This window comes from Pseudopodoces humilis, chromosome 1 (genome assembly GCF_049639895.1).
Source record: "Pseudopodoces humilis isolate 2021_Gansu_Grassland_sample_001 chromosome 1, ASM4963989v1, whole genome shotgun sequence".
NCBI lineage: Eukaryota > Metazoa > Chordata > Aves > Passeriformes > Paridae > Pseudopodoces > Pseudopodoces humilis.
In genome coordinates this window covers 127,581,460-127,599,094 of record NC_142200.1, presented here as the reverse complement: position 1 = coordinate 127,599,094, position 17,635 = coordinate 127,581,460, and the positions used below count along the sequence as shown (strand labels likewise).

Below are 17,635 nucleotides of genomic sequence, written 5' to 3'. Positions count from 1 at the left end.
GGAAAATGCTATAGAGTTGAAAATTTAAATTTTCATTGGAATTGAAAATAATTCTGATATTATTCTATACATTCAACTTTTCTGTCTAAAATCAGGTAAATGAAATTATTTTAGAACTGAAAAATGCCTTTTATGTGCCCCAGTTTCTGATAGTCCAGCTCAAAACATCTTAAATGGACAAAAATTGTTCTTTCACAAAGTTGACTTACAGACTGACACTGAGCAGACAGACACTACTGTCCCATCTTTGGCATAGTGAAAATATGTGCTAAGGAAGCTGTTGCAAAACAGAAAGGCTCATTCTTCCTGGCCCAGAAAAAAGTAAGTTTCTGCTAAGTGCTTTTAACTAGATTTTGCTCCTGGAATCTTGCTGTGCACTGTGCAAACATAATTTATGTAGCTGTTAAAAGGAATGTGTGTTGTAGCCATTCTTGGTAAATAATCAGAGAAAACTTTCTAAGTTAATTATATTCTAATAAATGGCAGAAAAAGAAAGCAAAATTTTGTAAAACCAGAGTTATTTTATCTAGAAAGCAAAAGGTTTTTAAATGGGCAGCAGACATTATGTAATTTGATCAATTCTGCCTGTGTTCCTTGAGACATTGCACCCCAGCAGATTTCTGTGGCAATGCAGGATATCATGACAGCTAACCTGGCCTAGGTTAGGTTTGCCTGTGTGGCATTGTCTAAGTTCAAGAATGTTGCCTGCTGAGATCCTGAAATGTTTTCTTCTTATAATGCTCATCTTTTATTTTGCCTGGTTGTAAAATCATACCTAGGACTATTATTTATTCCTATTTATTTTTATTTTTGTTTGTTTCCAGTGTGTATAGTTGGTCATTTTAATGTATTTGTTGTTAAAGAATTAAAGCTAAAGAATTATTTAGGTGTGTTAGTTTGAATGACAATTGAAGATTTCTGAGCAAAAATAACCATTTTCCAAGAAATGTCTTCAGGCTACTACTACCAAAACTAGCCTGTCACATTATTATATATTACCAACAGACAGTTCTACAGAGTGTAGAAAATCTGTAAATACTTCGGAGGTTACTTTATTGCAGATGCTAGAAAATAATCTTTCTTTTTTCTGAACACTTTTCTCACTGTTTTCTGTATTATTTTCAGGGCATCTCATGATTCTGAGTGTGGCAGTGGTGGCTAGAAATGAAACAAGAATCTTATCTACAACACAATAAAACATAAATAAAACATAATAAAACATAATAGAAAGGGTCCAGTCCCAAGTCCAGTCCCTACACACAAAGAGATCCTCAGATGACATGGCAAAAGGAATCTTGGGTAGTTTTGTGGATCCTGCACAAAGGACTGCCAAAGCCATGGAAGTCAGTTTGTGTCAAGAGAGTAAAATGTATTGCATAACAAGTTCAATATACGGCACAGATTTAGATAGTATTACCTGCAGAATAACAGTGATAACAACACCATAGAACGTAACAAGCTGGGAGGTTCCTGGAGGGCATTTAGGATAACTTTTTCCTCCAATCCTCCAAGTGATAGAGATGCCAGTTAGGAGAAGTGCACTGCTGGACCACATCCTCACCAAGGAGGGGATGTGAAGATCAAAGACAGCCTTGTGTGCAGGTCAGCCTGCAGTGACCATGAGATGGTGGAATTCAGGATCCCTAGGGCAGGGAGGGTGGAAAAACAATGTCAGAACCCTGTACATCAGGAAAGCAGACTTTGGCCTTTTCAGAGATCTTGAAAAAAATGCTGTGGGATGAGGCCCTGGAGGAAAGGTGGGGCTAAGAAAGATGATTAGTATTAAAAGCTTACCTGCTACACAGTCAAGATCGTTCCATCCCAATGATTAAAAACAGACAAAAATTTCAAGAGGACCATGTGAATAAACAAGTTGTTCTTGGCCATCCTCAAACACAAAAAGGAAGCAAGGATGAGTAACCTGTGAGGAATACCTGTGAGAATCATTGTCTGAACATTGAGTGATGAAGTTTGGAAAACTAAAACCCAGCTGGATTTGAATCAGACCAGGGGTGATGGAGACAACAAGAAGGGCTTCTATAAGTACTTGGGTGACAAAGGGAAGACCAGGGAAAATGTGGGCATCTTGCTCTGTGAGGTGGGGTATCTGGCTATGCAGGGCTTGGAAGAGGTTGAGGTTCTGAATGCCTTCTTTGCTTTCATCTGTACTAGCCTTCAGGAATCCCAGGTCCCAAAGACCAGGAGGAAAGGCTGGATCAAGGAACATGTGCCCTTGGTGAAAGAGAGTCAGATCAGGGAATATTTAAGTAAACTGGACATATGAGGCCATGGCAGGAAGCTGAGGGAGCTGGCATATGTCACTGTGAGGCCATCTTCAATAATCTTTCACTGATCTTCGATTGTTCATGATGACTGGGAGAAGTATCTGAAGACTGGAGGAAGGTAAATGCCACTTCTATCATTCAGAAGGGAAAGAAGGAAGACCCAGGGAACTGCAGGCCGGTCAGCCTCACCCTGATCTCTGGGAGGGTGATGGAACAGCTAATCCTAGAAACCAATCCCAGGCACATGAACAATCAAAAAAAAAAAAAAAAAAATCACCAGGAGTAGTCAGCATGGCTTGCCTAAGGGGAAGGGCTTGACCAACTTGAGAAACTTGTATGATGAAGTGACTGGCCTGGTAGATGAGTGGAGAGCTGTGAATATTGTTTACCTGGACTTCAGTAAGGCCTTTGGCACCGTCTCCCATAAGATCCTTATAAACTAGCTGTTGATATATGAGCTGGATGAGCAGTAAGCTGGGTTGAAAACCAGCTGAACAGCCAGGCCCAGGGGGTGGTGATCAGAGGTGTGAAATCTTTGCTGCACTTCCCTCAATAAGTCCATGTCTGTCTTCTACTGTGGCCTCAGAACTGGACATAGTACTCCAGGTGTGGCCTCAGCAGTGGTGAGTAGAACAGAAGGATCACTTCCCTTGACCTGACGGCATCACTTCTCCTAACACAGCCCAGGATCCCTTCAGCCTTCCCAGCTACACAGGCACATTGCTTGCTTATGTTCAATTTTACATCTACCAGGACCCCAGATCTACTGCAAAGATTCTTATATGCTGGGTGTCCTGCAGCATATGCTGGTGAATAGGGCTGTTCCTCCCCAGATTCAGGACTTGTCCTTTCCCTTACTGAACCTCCTAAGCTTCCTGCTCACCTGTTCCTGTCAAGACAGGGTCCCTCTGGATGGCATCATGACCCTCTGGTATATCAGCCACTCTGCCCAGCTCCCAGATTTGTGTCATCTGCAAACTTGTAGAGGGTACACTCAGACCACTGATGAAGATTTTGAGCAGAATTAGACCCAGCCGTGACCCCTCAGGTACTCTGCTGGTTCCTGGCCTCTGACTAGACTCTGTGCCTCAGATGTTCAAATGGTTTTCAGTGTACCTCACTGTGTATGTCTATCCAGGCTATGCTTCACTGGGTTCTCTGTGAGTTTCTTGTGAAAGACAGTGTCAAAGGCCTCACAGCAGTTCAAGTAGACAATATCTTCTGCTCCGCCTTCGTCTTGTACTTTTCTTTATTCTTTGCCTCTAATTTGTGTTTGTAACTCCCTCTCTATGGCCGCCAGGGTGGCAGAGCTAAGTGCACCAGTACACATTTTTCAAAACAGTGATCTTCTCAAAGAGAGAACTAGTTCCACTGGGGTTTTAAAACCTTTAACTAAGAAGTATAAGAGTGTAGACAAAATTATCCCTCAATCCTTTGGGGACGTGAGCCATAGCTAAGCAAGCCTGCGGTCCTGCTGCCCGGGCAGAGTGAATTGTGTCCCTGACACCTAGTGGCAACACGGCGCTGTGTAACAGTAATTGAGTCTGTGATACTGGCTTTATCATGATGCTCACACTTTAAGGAGGTGTTTTATTTTCCTTTTCGGTGTATTAACCCCGTTTGTACTAATGGAAGATCAAGCATCAATCAATGTCTAAAATCTTAATGGAAGTTTTGATATATAATGAGAAGTCTGAATAAATAGGATTGAGAATATGAATAACTGTATTTTGCTAGCAGTGTATCAAACATGAGTATTTGAACAAATTCAAAATAAAGAGTTGAGTAAGGAAACAAATTGATGTTATAATAAGTAATGACTTATTAGGGATGATTTTCTTATCTCCTATAATTTAGACATAAAACTTAGTTATTAAATAAAAATTTAAATGAGAAAAAATCAAAAATGAATGGTGGCTGTCCCACTCACTCTGTTATATTATGTGTATGTCCTGCCATGGAATATACCTGTGCCCTTTCATTTACCCATCATATTTTCCTGAAAAGTTTGATGGTTAATAAAGCAATGTAGAGTGAAATTATTTTTGCAATAGTAATAATTAAAGTGATAGGCTAATGGACTAAGGACATATTCATACAGGAACAGAATCTATGGTTTGTGTGATAGAGAGCAGGATCATCAAGTGGATAAAATGCTGGCTTTTCAGCATTTCAGGTGCTGTGGAGCACTTCATTCTTCTGAAAGATCCTGGCCACTTCATCTGAAGACTCAACTTCCCATCAACCAACTGGATAGACCCTGACTTGTCTGAAAATGGTTATGAAAACATACTATTTAGACAGAGGTAGAAAAAGCACTTACAGTGGAAGACTAACAGCGAGCACCTCTGTGGGAGAGATCACAAGACATGAAAGAGGCTGCAGTTTTGGGTAGCAGAACATGGGACTGATATCAATAGCACAAACCTAAGGATCTGTTTATGAGGTTCCCAAATGCTTTCTCTTACTGTGTCAATGGCCATTCCAAACTGATATCATATCTCAAGAGTCACTTTGTACATAACTCAGCTTATCTTGAAGGAGGGTGGTGATCTGAAATAATTGCAGAGACATGGCAGTGGTATGTAATGCAAAAGCTTCTCCTTCAGTGTGACACCAGATGGTGATGCTACATATCTGTTCGGTGTTAAGTTGTGCACAATGCACATTACATGCACTCTGAGCAAGGGGGATTTTGGCACTGACTTCCATGTAATCATCATTGGCTCCTGTACAAAGATAGGAGCCTGGGGCTTGTCGCTGGAATATTGCATACTTACATGTCTCATAGAGCTCACTGAAAATTTTTCCACAATTTGTTTCATAGCTTATGTGCATGTCAGAGATTTGGGGACAAGGATAGAATACTCCCAAATATTAATAAAAGCCACAAAACCCAAAACACATAGAATTAAATATTAGAATTATCTCAGCATGCATTGAAATTCATTGAAATGAAGTTTCCTGTTCTACACAGAAAACCATTCTTCAGGTAAACTGGGAAGATAAAATCTTTATTAAAAGTAGACAGTTAGCTGTCTTTAGGATAGTCATTAAAAATTAAATAAAAAGTATGTGTATAGGATGAATCAGTGGAAAGCAGCGTATCTGGTCATGCTCAAAAAAAATACGTTTATGTACTGGACAGAGTTGTGTGTATACTGTCGAGACACACAGAGAACTATTTTATTTTCATCAGAGTCATGGTGAGAAAACCATGCTGAGGTGAGGATACATTAATCTTCCTAGTGTAGAGTGCAATATAGGTACTGGTTCCTCTGGTTCAGTTTGACATTTTTCACAGATACTTACTTTTCTATTAACTCTGTGATACCTTTACAGTAATACCACAGTAATTGTTTTTGTAGGGGATGTGTTGAAAAAGCAGTATGCCTTTATAAATTCATCTACTCTGATTAGTGGTTACAAACACAAAACTCCATCATCATACTAATGTAGTGTAAAGTTAGCAGTGCCTTTCTAGATCTTTATGAGATCTGCTGTGTTTTCTTTTCTTGTGTAACCCTGGAACAAGATTTTTAGGATGTGTAATACAGCGGGGAGACAATTGCAGCACCTCTGTAAACTTTTTACTCTTAGACTGCTTACAATGCTTTTAACATAATTTCATGTAATCATCATATTGCCTTGCTTTAGTTCTATTTATAGCACATTAATAAAAGCTACTGGTGGTGAGGAGGATTTTGCTGTACTGCAAAGCCTGACAGTTAATTTTCAAAAACTAAATCCTGCTAATGAGTTACTGCTCCTGGATAGTTTTGGAGAGGCATTAGCTATATGTGCCAGACCTGGCAGCTGTGCTTCTGGGAAATGGTGAGACGCAGGAAGCAGATATGGACTGCAGGCAGCTGTCAGGCAATTATGTAAAGGAAGGTATCAAAGAAAACACTGCACAGCAGGTGCAGTCCAGGGAAAATGGAGCAACACTAGCCACTGACACAGAAATGAGGAGGGATGTATATATTGCTGAGATATAAGCTGGTGGCACACCATGTGAAATACACAGTCCCAAGGCTGCAGCAAAGCCTCTGCCTTGCCATTAGCTGTGACTGCACAGGAGCAGGCTGTGACAAAAAGTGAATCTCTCACAATGTGCACTTACACGGTATTTTACAATGGATGGGTCTAGTTGATGTGTAGTTCATCTGACTAAAAGGTGTCATTCACATTTAGGCTACAGGCATCTCCCAAAGCTGCGGACTGCGTTCAGTCATGCAGCAGATACCTCCCTCCCCTGCTTATTCAGAGGGAAGCCCGGAGGCACTGAAGGCTGCAGGTGGAGCTGTTCAGTGCTCAGCATCCCTGAGCTGCTTGCCAAGGTGGCTGCAGGGCAGCTCTGAGGGACCCCTCTCCCATGTAGCATACATAGCTCTCCTGCAACAAAAAGGCCTTGGAAGCCCATGTTCTTTGCCAACAGTGAGACCCTCCCCTTGTAACATAAGGTCCCAGAAATGCCAGCATCACTGCAGGGCTGGTGGGCAGCAGCATTACTAGGGACAGCAGATCTCCAGTCTCAAGTGGACAATTCCCACACCTCAGCCAGTCACTACCTTCTGCTGATAATATGTATGTCAAGAAGAAATACCTTATCTCAGGAATGGCTGGGGTAGGACAGGCTCGCAGCAAGGCTCAGCAGTTCCTTGGACAAATACTGCACAAGAGTCAAGACAGCACTGACAGATTTTTCTGATGATAGACAATTTTCATGAGGAAAATGTAATCCTAAGTTTGTGTTGAAGTCTTTCTTTCATGCATTCCTCAGACTCTTGGCACCATAAAGCAAATTAGACTCATGGCAGATCTGCATCAGCTCTGATGGATGATGTTAAATAGCTTTGCTGTAAGCAGGTCAAAAAGTGTGCCTGTCTAGCTACTCCAAAGCATGGCTTCTCCCTCCTCCACAAGGAAACAACCCTTTCCAGGAGGTCAACAGTGTTGTGAGGGGCCTCTGAGATGACATAACTCTGGCAAGAACTCCCTTTTCTCCTTCACATCTTCACACTGGCCATCATGAACAGACAGACAGTTTGGGGATTGTCACATGCCCTGCGCTGTGCTCACATGGTCCCATAAGGAATGTGAGCCCATGGGTTTTCAGGTGACATCTGACTGATGCTCCACTCTGCAGCTGCCTGCACACAGATGAATCTGGGATGGGACACTTGCTGCAGTGAGAAAGTAAATTCATAGGGCAAGAAACAGGTCACTTAAAGTCAACACAATTCTTTGCATCCAGCAAGACAGGCAGTAAGATATCAATGCAGACACAAAGTGTCTACTAATGACATTACTGATTGCTCATCACTGAGACACCACCAAGCCAACACACAGTACTTCTCTTCTGACCAGATTATACGTTCTTCCTTTCTTTCTGCAGACCATTGCCAGATGCTTCACAGGCTACATGGGAATATGGTCTGTGGATGGGCACCTAGATGATTTGGCCACCACAGAGTCTGACCACTTTTAGCATCCTAGGAGGTCAGAGAGACTTAGGAACACCAACCTTGACCCCCCCTTCTCTCCCTAGTCTCCACTGTAGCTCATCAACTTCCAGCATACAGCTTTCCAGAAAAATAACTATTCTTCTAGCATGACCTTTATCTTATCTTCTCAATCAAGTGCTTCATATTTTGGGCTGTTTTCTAAAGATGCCCAATGTACTCCAGAAAACAGCAACTATTCCACAACAAATTGTTGAGGCTCTTTGGCACTGCAGAGCACTGTTCTAACTGTGTAATTTGTCATGGATGTATTTCCCACTGTCAGTTACTATCCCAGCTCTCCAAATAATGAACTCTGTCAAGCTGATGTGCAGAAGGAAAGCTGGCACTCAAGTGAGGCCCTGCTGTACTTGATGATCACAGCCCCAAAGGTAAGACAAGTTGCCACTGCTTGGGACTATGAATTTTAGGCAGATACTTCCTTTTTTTTCATACAGAAGTACAGACATAGCATCTTTCCTCCTTCCATTTCTGTCTCAACTGGGCTGTACTAGATTGACATCTAAACTTGACATCACAGCAGCAACATCTTTGACATTCACCACCTCTCCCTTTACCACTCAGGGAATGACTGTGCTGTGACTGCTGTCATTTATTCACAGAGAACCACCCCTGGAGCTACTGCCACCTCAGCCTCTGCAACAGCTGCCAGACCTTTCCTCCTCAAAAGGCTTAGGGGTGAGTTCCTCTACTATAATCCAAGTAGACAAGGCAGGTGCCACAATCACTTTCAGACCCTCCCAGATCTTCAGGCCTATAACTTTTGGACCCTTGCCTATATCTTGCAGAGCTGCTTGTTCTGCCCCTGTCCAGACCTAAAGTTTATCCCAGTCCCAAACTCTCCCTAATTGCTATTTACTCTGTCACTGGCTTTGTAACCATGTAGTGTACAATTTCCTAAGCCTTCTGCCTCCATCTCTTCTGCAGTCTTCACTAGTCTTCACCAAGTTAAGAAGAGCGGGGCAGGAGATTTTATTCTCAGTGGTAAGATTCAGTCTTATCCCTGGAACATCATTCTAGAGATGCTTTTTGGCGCAGACATTGTTCTGTCTCACCTGGAGAGAGCAGGTAGGCAGTCCTTGAGAATGGCCGAGGGCATGAAATGTCTACATAACAAGGCTTAGTGGAGATGTGTTATCTGTATGTATATGACAGTGACATAGGCATCCTTCAAAGCAAAAATGTTGGAATTGTGCTGCCTACCAAGCACAGACATCCCATTCAGGACATGGGTGTGTTAAAAATTGTGGGGAAGTCAAGGTGAATCATTGTCATGCACCACAATGTCTGAACTGACACTGGATGCTTGCCTACTTTCAGTTCCAATTCATAATCTCAATGTCCTGTGAGCTGAGGGATTCCAAATCACCTTACCTGCTATATGCCACACATGCAGCACTCTCTACCGAGAAGAGAGGATAGATAGCTCGTTTCAGGTCATGCTAAGCAGTCCTATTCATTTTGGCTGTGTGGAAGCAGTCTCCTTCCTCTGGACTAAATGTATAATTGATTTGATTTTCTAAAAGCCTGTGTATGAAGACCACTTGTCTGCTGAATTTTAGTTTGCCTTGTCTTGATGGAACAGTCTGTGCTGCCATATCTTTTCCCTTAGGCTTCCTTGTTACGATGGTTGCCATGTCTGAAAGCTCATAGTATTCAATAGAAATTTTCCCCAACTCCTCCAGTATTTATTTTTAGATTTCAATGAGAAAAAAACATACCCATCTACAACTCTATGCAATGACAGCTATTTGGGATCAGAAGCAATGCTGAAATAATCATGCTCACATAGTGCAATGATAAATTCCCTTAACCAAACAGCACTTTGAAGCAGTGGAACAAGCCCACCCCAGAACTGCTTTATCAGCTATCCCCTTTTAAGAAGATTAAACTGTTATATTTCTCTGCTGCTGCTTTCATCTTCCCTCTGTGAGTGTCATCCAGTCCTCCAGGCAAACATTGCTGCTTATCCTTATCAGGAGACTTTAAGTCAGGAAAAATAAGGGTGAGAGAAAATAAAAATTACAGACATATTTGTCAATAAGCAGTGGTTCTGTATGAGAAGAGCATGGTTAAAAAATAGAAGCCACAGCTGGCGCTGGAGGCCTCAGGCCCCAGGTAAGTGGTTTTCTAACACTGCAGCATAAACTCAGGGCTAGGACACTGCTTGAAAACTGTCATTGTGCACTGACACCTTGATAGGCACTTCTACAAAGATACAGATCATTACTGTAATTAGCACCTACCGTTGTTGTGTCTCTAGATGGAACATTAAGGCCAGAATTTTCTATTAATTCATACCAATTACTCCATCCAGTTCATGGTTAAGGCATAATGAGAAGGTGAACAAAGATGACTGTCTTGGTCAGAACAAAGTATGAAAAATAAGGGACATTTCAAAGAGACATTTTAGATAAATACTTTCCTTTAGAATCTTCTCTGCATAATGCATTTCTACTTTCAATTGTATGAATAATTTGCCATAAGGTTCAATTTGTTGTCAAAAATAGCACTTACCTGCTTTCATACATTTTAATACATTTTCATGGTGTATGAAATTCATGCATCGCCTTGTATGTACTGCTGATTTTAATTTTGGTAAAGCTAAGCTTCAAGTTAATATTTGGGAGGTCTCAGGAATCCTATAAAGGAGTAGCATCCTTTGGTGTTTGCAAAAATGCAAATTGTTGTTGTTTTAAATCAAACATAAAGGTGTGGACTTCAAACCAAAGGTAGTGTGGGGAAATGAGACAAACTTTTAATAAAAAAAGAGCAATAATTGCTCGGTGCTGCTGGTAATTCTGTAAACTCAGACATTTCTTTTGTTCCCTTCAACAAAACTATTGAGTTCTGAGGAATTTGAAACAGAGGTGAATGGAGACAACTGTGTAACTGGTATTTAAGAGAGCTTTTCAGAGTCTGTGTTCCCTAAACTGTCCAGTACTGCCCCAAGCCCATTTCACTTTACCTTCTACTTATATACATTATCTCTTATTATTGATTTTTTTTTCTTTTTCTGAGGAAGAATTTATCCTTTTTCAGATATGTGGGGTTTTTTGGCTTTGTACATGTGTTTGGCAAAGATCTTGGAACTCGAAATCTACCAATAGGAAATCAATTGACAGAGGAATTATTAGTGATTCGAATGTATTGTGGATATTCAGACTTGCAGTAATTTCAACTCAGTGATCTGCCTGGAGATCTAACTGATTTCAGCAAACAGTAAAAAATGTCTTCCAATACTTTCTTATTAACTTTTTTTTTTTTTTTTTAACTGAGCAACCACCCATGCATTTCTTACATGAGTAACTAACTAGTTCACTTGTGAATGAAAGATTTCTGAAGCCATGTGGAATAGTGCCCATCGTGACTTTACTGCTGTAACAGTAAACCTGACTTCAGAAGTGATATTCCTCACTTATTCTAAATTTTGCTTTCATTCTGCCTCTTGATCCTTTGTTTAAATCACTGCTTTTGAAAAGCTGGAAGGCATTTTGTAACATCCTCTGTTATTTGCCAAGCCTAGGTGATGCCTACCATGCAAAGTGTCTAAAATATGCTGCCATTTTCACTAAGCCTTAGAAATGTCTGCTTTGAAATTAATTTTTAATCTTCAAGTGGCACAAACTTCCTAGAGGGTTTTCTCATTTATTAATGCCTGCTGTGATGTAGGAGTTTCTGGTGCCTAAGGCAGGGAAATGCAATGCACTACTAATTATTGCTAATTATTTATCTTATGTTGCATCATAAACAGTTATTCATTTGCCAGAGCAACTCATACACATCTTCATTAATAACTTAAATGTGAACAACTCCATATAAAGTAACTTCAAAAAGAAAGCCTGTCAAGTTGTTTTTTCTTGAACTTTTCCAATCTAGCAATTAACCACATATTGCACTTATTAATGTGCACGGAAACCTCTACATTTTACATGTGTAAGCTAGAAGAGGGGAGACAGGAAAACAATTAATTTTTGTAATTTTAACAATAGCCTTTTTCAACACAATGCATGGTCTGTGATGGACCTCAGATTTTCCCTTAATCTTTGATTTCTCTTCAGATGACAGCATAGTGGCTGTGTGTCCATGTACAACTGACCTCTGCTGCAGGGAAGGCAGCTTGTCAGACATCTGTAATTGCTGACCAGTTTGCCCTCTGTTGTTCTCATAAAGCAATCTGGGGCTACAATAACCACCTTCTGAACTCAGAATGAGAACATAAAAGTTTTGAAAATAATCCTAACTCTCTGCTACTGCACATTCACCTGATGATTAAGATATATGTAATCAGATAATGCTACTAGAAGACTATATTGAGTTGGATAATATTATGGATTTGTGTTTAATCGGAAAATGTAATGTTAGTGAGGTATACTGAAATGACTGGATATTTTTCATTAAAAGAAGTTACAAAGACATCATTGATCATAACAATTTTTTTTCTGAAAAGTGAATATAAACATATCTTCTTGGTGTATGAAGATTTTATTCCTTCCTTCTAAAATTAGTGACAACAGAATTTGCATGCCTAAAGCAAGAAATCCACAAAAATGGTGAGATCTTTTGCTGTGGAAGATTAGAAAAGACAATGGTGAGATTGAGGTCAAAGAGGACAGAACATCACTTGTGGGGAAATTTGTTATTCCTTCAGAGACCTCCTTTACTGGGCTGCTCATAATTTTTTTCTTGAGTTCCTGGAGGTTGTTACTTGTAGGAGCACGTAACCTATACTACCTAGGATTGCTTCTCTCCAAATTTCCTTGGAGATTTCTTTACAATGGTTGATTCTGAGGAGAAATTTGTGCTTTTTTTAATATACTACCCTGGCCACTGAAGTTATTTCTGAGCTCCTCTGTATACAATTGCCTGTTTTTTAATAATTTACTGAATCTGTCATTATGTTTGATGAGGATTTTTAAACAATTTTTCCTTGACACATACATTTCCATCCTTTATTTTTATACTTCACCTCTGGCAAATGTGAATGTAATAGATATCAAAATTGTGTCTCATTGAACTGGGGTTTACAGGATTTTTTAAAGAAGCATCTCATGCAATTATTACTAGAACACAAGATACCATTACTTTGTAACAAAAAATCTAGGGCTAAACAATCTCTGGAAACCCATTTATGACATATTTTAGTATGCCTGGTATCATCATACACAGTGATGTCATGGTATGTGTGTGATACCACGGCATAATGGTTATATATGGGTAGGACAGCATGTTAACAATAGCAGGATCTCATCAGGCCCCATGGAGACCCAGTCTCATCTATTGATTCAGGAATACTAAATGACTCCAAGGCCCTCGAAGGTCAGGAATAATTTAAAGCAATCCACTGAGTTTGCAGGCAATTTGCAAGTGACACGCAATTCAAAGGAACCTAAACAAACCCTGTGGCATTTATGTTAGAGCTAAGGCCAACACTCCAACACTTTCAAAAGCAAAAATTAGTTTCTGAAGTTCAATTTTGGTTGCCTGATATTGGAAGGGCCTTGTTTTAATAAAGAGTTGCAAACCAAAAGCCCCAAACACAAAACTTTTCAAATTGTGCATTTAAAACCACTGGTTTTCCACATGCTCCAACCTGCAGAAGCAGAAGATGTTGCTCTTTAAGGACTTTCACAGGAGAGCAAAAGAGTATTCTTTCCCAATTCAATTCCAATTAAATTGAGGAACTGTTACTTCATCACTGTATCCTCACCAGCAATGGAGGCTTTTGTTCCTCTTCAGGATTTTTTATCTCCTGGAGAGGTGCAATCTGTCTGGATCTGGAAGGAACTGGAGGTGATGTGAATCCCTTTATGGCTTTTCAGAGGACTCAGTGTACCTCACTCTTCCCAGAACAGGCCCTAGACCTCCAATGACAGTGGCTGGAATAAGTGTTTCCCACCAAAAGAAAACAAGAGATTAGGCTCTGGGGACAGGGGTCTGGAGAGTACCTTTCCTGCTCTCTTAGACCAGAGGGATGGACAACAGTGAGCCATATGTCCAGGACTTCACATCTTTAAAGAACCACAGTACCAAAGAGTGCATGTTTTCCTCATGTGGGGCAATGTACCTGTGTGCAATGCGGGATCTCTCTCCCAGCAGAGGGATATGTCAGTGTATGGAGAGAAGCAGGGGCAATGCTAGAAGTCTGGTCCTCCTGTCCCCATGAGTGGTGAGAGGAAGCAGGGACAAAACAAAACCTCTGCCTTTGGGCAGTCTTGTCCTTGTTTAACAATGAAAGCTTGGTCTCGTTCATCTGTTCTGGAGCTCTCCCTGTTCTTCCAGAAAGGGACAGGAATAAGCAGGAGCCTGGCGCCGTGGCAGTTGACCAGGGAGCTATGGGGCTGATGGCCAGGCTGCCGTGGGGGTGACGGTGAGGCTGACTGGGGGGGGGGATGTCCTAGGCAGCTTAGAGTGATGGCTAAAGCAGCTGTGGGGCTGCCAGCTGCTGCCGTGAGGATGGTGTGGGGATGCTGCCTCAGCTGTCGTGGGGCTGAAGGCTGCTGCCATGGGATGCTGTCAGGGATGCTGCGGAGGTGGATGCTGCCTGGGCTGTCGATTGTGAAGCCGGTGTTGTGTTGACAGCCGGCCAGCCGCTCAGCTGCAGGCTCGGCTGCTCCTGAGCCGAAGCCTGCGCCGCTGTGGGGGTGACAGCGAGGGGAGCACGGAGGAGCCGAGCGAGCGCACTTGAGGCCGGAGTTGCTGGGGGGCCGGGCGGGGACACTGAGCCGGCCCCTCCGCCGCCACCTGCCCGCGCCCCCCGCGGCCCCGCCCCGGTCCCACGGGCGGTGGCGGGGGTGTCGCTACCGGGGGCGCGCGGGCGGAGGAGGAGGAGGAGGAGGAGGAGGAGGAGGGAGGAGGAGAGCGGCAGCAGCAGCTCTCGGGAGGAGCTTGTCCACCGTGAGACAGCATATTCAGCCGGCGGCGGCGGTCCTGCCGCAGCGGAGGGCGGCTCGGCTCGGCTCGGCTCGGCTCGGCTCGGCTGGGCGCAGCTACTGGCAGCAGCCCTTCAGTCAGCGGGGCATCCCTCTGCTTCCCCGGCGGCGAGGGCTCGGTGAGGGCTGCAAGGCGCCGGGAGCCGCTCCGCATCTCCCGGGTGCCGGCGGAGGTGAGGCACCCGCGGGGCGGCGGGGCCGGGACGCGGCGGGGCCGTACCGGAGGGGCCAGCGGGGGCTGCCCTTGGGCCCCGGCGCTGGCGGCGGAGGAGCGGGGCGGGAGCCCCTCCGCGGGATGCGCAGCGGCCGCGGAGCCTGGTGCAGCCGCCGGAGGCGCTCCCCGGGCAGGCGGCCCGGCCGGGGGAGCGGGGATCCCCGGCTGGGCGAGCGGGCATCCCCGGCTGGGCGAGCGGGCATCCCCGGCTGGGCTTGCGGGCATCCCCGGCTGGGCGAGCGGGCATCCCCGGCTGGGCGAGCGGGCATCCCCGGCTGGGCGAGCGGGCATCCCCGGCTGGGCTTGCGGGCATCCCCGCGGGAGCCGGCCGGCCCTCGGCGCGGGTGGGCTCTGGCCGCTCGTCTGCGGGAGGGCTGCGGTGAGCGAGCCTCGCCGGCCTCGGCACCTGCTCCGGTCCCTGGGGCGCCTCTCGGCCCCGGCTGCGAGTAGCGACCGCAAGCTGGTGCCTGAGCGCCGAACAGCTTAAAGCAAAAGGAGGTGGTAAAAGTTTTTCATCCATAATTGTTCTTACAGTGTGAGCGGTAGTGGGTTTACTCAAGCCCAGGATGATAGCGGACAGTAAATAGATCTTTCCCCCTTCTTAAGGTAATTGACTAAAATGGTGAGAGAAGGAGGGCCAGAGGCCTTTCTTCACTGGTAGTCCAGTGAAATAGATTTTCAAAAGGATGTTACTACAGTTACATCATACTGGGAGTCCCCCACAGTCTGCAGAAAACATGAGGCCCCAGATTTCCCAGACAAAGCCCCCGTTTTATGGACTGGAACAAAGTTTGTTTTTCTGTCAATATTGCCATTGACAGAAAGTACAGATTTGGGCTATAAATGCATATAACGTAAGGCTTCTTGGCAGACCAAGCAATCTAGCTTGATAATATAGAGGGCACAAGAGGGAAGGACCTGACATGAAGTTGGCACGTGACTTTGGCTCTTGCACCTGGAAATTTATCCTGACATACAGGGTTTTGTCAGTGCTTTGCTTCTGCATGAGGACTTTAAATTACACTGGAAATTGCACTAAATAGCTTGAAGCACGGGACTGCAAAACCTCTTTCAGAATGGAAATCCCAGGTCCCAGGACTGCCTGTCTCCTGATAGATGGTATTATCAGAGCAATTGGGGAATTTAATTTCTATTACTACCAATGTGCTTTGTTGAAGTGCCTCATTTGTTCTTGTGAAGTTAAGGGGGAAAAGTTATGTGTTTGCTATGCTGATTATTTTAAACTCTTTTTTTTGTTTTGTTTTTTGTTTTTGTTTTCATTTGAGATGGCATCTCTAGCAACATTGTCTGTATTTAGTGAAGGCAGATAAAATTCCTTTTATAATTTCTCTGCAGCATTTTTCTGCAAGAATGGGTTTCTTCCACACAAACCTTGGGGCTGCATCCAGGTCTTCTCCCCATGGGAGCGCTCATTGTGATACCCATCCTCTTATTTTATTTTCCCAAAATCAACCATTTATAGTCCATAAAAATACAAAATGTGTTGTCCCTTCTGGGCCTTTTCTGTGAACAGACTGTTTTGAAGATTGGGACTTGCCATCATCTTCCTTGATAAGTGAGACTTCTGAGGGCCAAAAGATGGTTTAGAGTTGGATTGGCTAGATTTCTCACAGCTCTAAACACCTCTACCTCAAATTAGTCTAGCATAAAAATGCACTAACTGAAATGCTGCCTTATCCACAGTTTAGGAGAGGAATCTTTAAAGGACCACCAATAAACCACACCTTACACATGCAATTACTGGAAGTTTAGAAAACTGTCTACTCTAAGAATAGTCAGGGAAATATTTTGTACCTTGCAGATCTTAAATTAAGAAGCTGACCTTCCAGGTCTTTCTGTAGAAGGAAGGGCAGTGAGCTGCTCTCCTTTGTGATGCCTTTCAGTGGCTATTTTTTTCATTATTGAAATAGGTTTTCTTTCCAGTGTATTTTTCCAACTTCAGGTTTCTGGTTCCTATTATGCCTCTCATAGATAAAAGCCTTGCTTTAGCCTCCATCTTCAGTGTAGGTACTCTAAACGATACAACAAGAACTTATCTGCCTTATTTTCAAATAAATTAACAGATTCATTCCCTTGGTCTTCTTTTCTTTTGTAAGGCAGGTTTCAAAAAGCTTTTCTTGCTGCCCTCTGTTTTCCAGCCCGCAAGAAGGAAGAGGGGGAATACTAGAAAGAGCTGGTTGCTCTATCTAACGGGCTGTTTTAGAGGTACCACCATTGCAGAATACTGGATAAAGATGTGAAATGAACTGGAAGGGAAAAAGATAAGGGATTGAAATAGAAAAAAACATAAGGGTATAGAAAGGCAGTATTGTTTCTGAAAGCTTCATTTACTTCTGCTAGTGAATCAGTTAATCATGTGGTATCTTTCAGCTCCTCAAACTTAAGTTCTCACAGAGATTTTAAATGTATTTGTGATCACCCTCTAGAACTACTCAGATTTATTTACCAGGGCTATGCCTCGAATGCCCTGTTGAGCTCCTTTGGCTTGGCTGGACCAGCAGCAGAAGCAGTAATTAGAAATCTTTCAGAGTTACCAGCACCTAATGCCACAGTGAGTTGCTGCTTGGAGGTGGTGGTGGTATGTTAAGAGAATGATCCTCCTTGTTCTTTCCATGGGCTTCAATTTTCAGAGAAGTTGGAGGGAAGTAACACTGAAAT

At 43.2% G+C, this 17,635-nt stretch overlaps 1 protein-coding gene across 5 annotated transcripts in view; it reads left to right on the top strand.

Annotated features, from left to right (window-relative positions):
- DYNC1I1 (dynein cytoplasmic 1 intermediate chain 1) overlaps nucleotides 1-17,635 on the top strand; it is a 201,548-nt gene that overhangs the window by 2,782 nt on the left and 181,131 nt on the right. For 2 of the 5 annotated variants that reach the window (XM_088061814.1, XM_088061810.1), the window contains exon 1: nucleotides 14,703-14,915. The exons of 2 other annotated variants lie outside the window; for them this stretch is intronic. The gene's annotated coding sequence lies outside the window, so the exon portion shown is untranslated. Of the gene's footprint in view, nucleotides 1-14,702; nucleotides 14,916-17,635 lie in introns of those variants that run through there. One more of the 5 variants, XM_088061816.1, reaches the window with a different exon arrangement.